Source organism: Oncorhynchus mykiss, chromosome 21 (assembly GCF_057628025.1).
Source record: "Oncorhynchus mykiss isolate SJ-2025 chromosome 21, ASM5762802v1, whole genome shotgun sequence".
In the NCBI taxonomy this organism is placed as follows: domain Eukaryota; kingdom Metazoa; phylum Chordata; class Actinopteri; order Salmoniformes; family Salmonidae; genus Oncorhynchus; species Oncorhynchus mykiss.
Genome location: NC_143042.1, coordinates 31,126,976 through 31,132,995, shown reverse-complemented (window position 1 = coordinate 31,132,995; position 6,020 = coordinate 31,126,976).

The following is a 6,020-nucleotide window of genomic DNA, read 5'->3' as shown; positions in this document are numbered from 1 at the left end:
TTGTCCTCTTGCTCAGTTGTGCACCGGGGCCTCTCACTCCTCTTTCTCTTCTGGTTAGAGCCAGTTCACGCTGTTCTGTGAAGGGAGTAGTACACAGTGTTGCAGATCTTCAGTTTCTTGGCAATTTCTTTAATGGAAAAGTCTTCATTTCTCAGAACAAGAACAGACTGATGAGTTTCAGAAGAAAGTTATTTGTTTCTGGCCATTTTGAGCCTGTAATCGAACCCACAAATGCTGATGCTCCAGATACTCAACTAGTCTAAAGAAGGACAGTTTTATTGCTTCTTTATCAGCACAACAGTTTTCAGCTGTGCTAACATTGCAAAAGTGTTTTCCAATGATCAATTAACCTTTTAAAATTATACACTTGGATTAGCTAGCACAACATGCCATTTGGGACACAGGAGTGACGGTTGCTGGTAATGGGCCTCTGTACGCCTATGTAGATATTCCACTAAAAAAATCAGCCGTTTCCAGCTACAATAGTCATTTACAAAATTAACAATGTCTACACTGTATTTCTGATCAATTTTATGTTATTTTAATGGACAAATTTTTTTTGCTTTTCTTTCAACAACAAGGTCATTTCCAAGTTACACTACCGTTCAAAAGTTTGGGGTATGTCCCAGCCTACGTCTTCAGGTAATAATTTCAGGTAATAAATTCAATGCAGTTTTTAGCCTTATATTTAGCTAATGAATGATGTGCTATGCATAAGCTTCTAATGTATAGCCTCTGTATCTTGCGCTATATGCACCAGGTGCTCTGCTGTCCTCTCTCCTTAAAAAAATGCTCTTTAGCTCTTGGAGTCTTAGGAAAAGCTAGACTAGAAATAACTTGCTGGAATAATTTATTTGTAGCATTTCTTATACCAATAGACTATTGGAAGAGGGATGCAAGCTCTTGTTTGGTGAATGTTAAGTACCTCAGCCAATAGAACTCACAGCCACGGGCCGGGAAGTTTGAAAGAATTGAGAATTGGGGAGTTTGAAACAAGAGAGAATGCAGAATGGCGGTAGGCTAGAGCAGTTCTTTGTTCAGACCTGTAACCATCCAATCTTTGTGAAGAGAAAAGAAAGCCATCGGCATCTTATTCTATATTATAAACTGGGTGGTTCGAGCCCTGAATGCTGATTGGCTGAAAGATGTGGTGTAAATAACATCTCAAATTTAAAATCAGACTGTATAACACCTGTATGACAAAACATTAATTACTTTGGTAATCAGTTTATAATAGCAATAACGCACCTTGGGGTTTTGTGGTATATGGCCATTACATCACGGCTAAGGGCTGTATCCAGGCATACCGCATTGCGTTGTGCATAAGAACAGTCCTTAGCCACGGTATATTGGTCATATACCACACCCCCTCAGGACTTACTGCTTAATTATTCAAGCATGTCATTACAATGATGAAGATCAGGACAAATAAACATTTAACTTAGGGTAACTGTTGAAAGTGAGGAAGGAATGAAGCAACAAAAGAGAAAGAGGAGGTAGGCATGCCACACAACATTAGGGGAAATATTATGAAAAGGTGTGCATGTGTCAGAGTACTAATTATACAAATGTAAAATAAGAGCCCTATTATATTTCCAAATTAAAATCTAAATCGCTAGCCTAAAATTGTAACTTTGTAGGCACATATCCTGCACCAGCATCACATGTTTTCTCCCAGGTTCATGGTTTGAAAGAGGTGTGTAACTGCAGTCCATATACAGTACCAGTCAAAAGTTTGGACACACCTACTCATTCAAAGGTTTTTCTTTATTTTTACTATTTTCTACATTGTAATAAAATAGTGAATATTTCAAAACTGTGAAATAAGACAAATGGAATCATGTAGTAACCAAAAAAGTGTTAAACAAATGAAAATATATGTTAGATTCTTCAAAGTAGCCACCTGTTGCCTTGATGATATAGGGGTGGTATACAAAAGATAGCCCTATTTGGTAAAGACCAAGTCCATATTATGGCAAGAACAGCTCAAATAAGCAAATAGAAATGAAAGTCCAACATTCCCCTAAGACATGAAGGTCAGTCAATCCAGAAAATATCAAGAACTTTGAAAGTGCAGTCGCAAAAACCATCAAGTGCTATGATGAAACTGGCTCTCATGAGGACCGCCACAGGAAAGGAAGACCCAGAGTTACCTCTGCTGCAGAGGATAAGTACATTAGAGTTACCAGCCTTAGAAATTGCAGTCCAAATAAATGCTTCCCAGAGGTCAAGTAACAGACACATCTCACCATCAACTGTTCAGAGGAGACTGCGTGAATCAGGCCTTCATGGTTGAATTGCTGCAAAGAAACTACAACTAAAGGACACCAATAAGAAGAAGAGACTTGTTGGGCATAGAAACACGAGTAATGGACATTTGACCTGTGGACATCTGTCCTTTGGTCCGATGAGTCCAAATTGGAGATTTTTGGTTCCAATCACCGTGTCTTTGTGAGACGCAGAGTAGGTGAACGGATGATCCCTACATGTGTGGTTCCCACCGTGAAACATGGAGGAGGAGGTGTGATGGTGTGGGGGTGCTTTGCTGGTGACACTGTTTGTGATTTATTTATAATTCAAGGCACAATTAACCAGCATGGTTACAACAGCATTCTGCAGCGATAGGCCATTCCATCTGGTTTCCGCTTAGTGGGACTATCATTTGTTTTTCACCAGGACAAAGACCAAAAACACACCTCCAGGCTGTGTAAGGGCTATTTGACCAAGAAGGAGAGTGATGGTGTGCTGCATCAGATAACCTGGCCTCCACAATCACCCGACCTCAACTAAATTGAGATGGTTTGGGATGAGTTGGGCCACAGAATGAAGAGAAAGCAGCCAATATGTGCTCAGCATATGTGGGAACTCATTCAAGACTGTTGGAAAAGCATTCCAGGTGAAGCTGGTTGAGAGAATGCCAAGAGTGTGCAAAGCTGTCATCAAGGCAAAGGGTGGCCACTTTGAAGAATATAACATACACTTTTTGGCTTACTACATGATTCCATATGTGTCATTTCATAGTGTTGATGTCTTCACTATTATTCTACAATGTACGGTAGAAAATAGTAAAAATAAAGGAAAACCCTTGAATGAGTAGGTGTCCAAACTTGTGACTGGTACTGTAATACAGTATAATACAGTGCAGTAATACAGTCCACACTCCAAAAGATTAACTTGCTGGAGCTAGTTTCATTTACTTACCCAATGGAATGGAACATTTGTAAAATGCAGGGCAAATATTCACCTTGATCTGTAGCTTATTCTTTAGATATTTGGGGCTGCTGGTGAACCATGATGTTTTGGGGCTGCTGGTGAACCATGATGTTTTGGGGCTGCCAGGGAACCATGATGTTTTGGGGCTGCTGGTGAACCATGATGTGCAGGCATAATCAAAGTGACACTGGACTAGCACACCTGCCACAGTCTTTAGAATGTCTATAGCTAGGTTTTCATCAAATTGGCAACATATTTTTATGTGAATATTCTAAAATCTGCATGTAAAGCGCATTATGAGCAAAAAAAGATATGGCTTGTATAAAGAAAGGAAGAGAAGCTTTAGGCCTATCCCCAGAGAGATAGAGATATTCTAGCAGCATGCGACCACACTGACTGAGTCTGCTATATAGTTATAGACTTACAGAAGAAGGTTCATTGGTTAATTTTTGATTAGCATATTTTGTATAAAGATAAGCATTATATTGTTAGATGATAGGAGAAACTCTGGTAGGCCTGAAACATTCTTCCTCAAGTCCATTTCAACTGTCAGAGGTAGTTGGAGCATCGGTGAGGCACTGCCTTCCTATCATATGCTTGCAGTTGCTAAAGCTTAATAATGGCCACACCACACCAAATCTTCACAAAAATGTATAAACTTTATTAGGATAATATCAAAAGCAGGCTATTATATTGCGGCAAACACAGCACTACAGTTGGTACTTAATTTAGCCAAAGAAAATGCTCAACATAATGAAACAAAACAATTGCGAACTGGTTTAAACCTTCACAAAAGTTTAGAACAGGCAATATTGCAGCAATTAGCAACAAATGCAAGTGCCTACCATACCCAACAAATGACAGAAATAGGCTGATGTTATTTATTTTACAACAGACCTAGTTAAAACCTATTTTAAACTAAATATGGAGCACACAAAGAAATTTAATTTAGCCAATGAAAATGTCTTAACAAAATTAAACAGGACAGGTTTTGCATATTTAAAAACTGGTTTCAATTAATAAATAGTATTAAAATAACAACAATTATGTACAGTAAAAATAATGATTTGAAAAAATTATAAATAAATGTAAGTTTCAAAATTCCATCCTTCCTGAATAGGATGGATAGTAGCCTGCATTTGGCCTGAACAACCTTCTAATCTTCCACTACAATATTAAAACATATATTAAATTAGCCTTGTAAGCTATGATAGACAGCCTCTCCTGGACAATTTGGCCTACTACAATTTTATTTATTGGCATTTCATTTTTGATCAGCCAAAAGCCAGAATTACTAAGGTAAACCCTGGAGCATTTCCCAATCAGAGTTTTGGTTTTGTTACAATTTTTTTTTTGCATAGGTATAGTGAATGTGCCCACTCTGGTATTGCCACGTGTGCTCTAGCCAACAGCTTGCAGATACAGTGCAGGTATAGCCTACTACACAATGAGATTATTATGGACAAAAGAGCTAGATTATTTTTACCTGTCAAATGGCAGCCAAGCATCGATCATCACGTCACCAGAATAAAACCTTTTGAAAGGAGCATCGACCTCATCACTGTGCACTTTCACCACCCTCTGAAGTTCATTATAATTGATTTCATCTGTAGCCTAATAAATTCCATGCTTTTTCATGACATCTTGACATTTTTTTATTGCATAAAAAGGTTGAATGGAAACCTGGTTAATGTCAAGCCATTTTGAGGATGCTGAAGTTATATTTTGGAAGAATGTACATATGCCTACAGGAGACTATTGAAGTAGCCTAATCAGATTAAAACATCGTGACTGGTTGTGTTGATGTCACATATAAAAGGTAATACATTTTAAAAGTGAAATGATAAATATTTAGGCTATATTAAAGCATTAGGTTCTCAGTGTGCGAGGAACAGCCATTTGGATTGGAGAGGAGGCAGAGCACATGTTAAGCTTTCCTAACTGGGCCTGCCAGGAGCATATGTGGCACATTATTATGGGATGACTTGGGATAATGATGATCTGAAACAGACAATGATTCTTCTGATACTTTTACTTCAGTATCAGAAGTAAAAAATACAGTCTTCCGGGCCTGCAAGAACTTATAAACTTTTGAGAGTAGTCCCACAACTGATCCAAATCGAATTAAACAGTCAAATCACAGGACTTTTGCGCCATTATTCAAATGACATTTTCACTGCGGCCTAGAGTAGAATGTTGTACTCACTTGAAAACAATAATTGCATTGTGGTGTTGTGTATACTACTATTATAGTCTAGGTAGGATAATTGTATTGTTTCTAAACAAGATCAATAGGGGAGCTGTGTAAGGTTTTGAGCTGTGTGTTTGATGTCTTCACTGCTCTTTCATGCACAATGATGCACCTGGCCTGTCTGCTGCCTATCAGCTATTCCTATTGGTTCTTATCGATTCAAATTGATGCAGCTTGGAACGCTTTTATGTGTGTTATGATTGCTAGTCAGCCTATTGTCACCATGAATGGTGGATAGAGGGCAGGATAGACCTTAGACTGGTAGATTATACTGACCTGTAGTAAAAAATGTGCACACAAAAGAGTAGTGCATAAGGGAAGTACCAAAACATCCTTGATATAGGGGTGGCGCATGCAAGCAGATGAGAAAATGTGGCTAGGATGGAAGAAATGCTGTAGTAAAACCTGCAAAAGAGCAAATGTTAAGCAGGAAAAAATAGGCACTACCCTCCCCTGTGCCCAATAAAAAAAACGCACAACCCTCCCCAAAGCAAATAACAAGTTTCACAACCCTCCCCTGTTTTGGACCACTTCTCCCCTCGAATAAATTGCGATC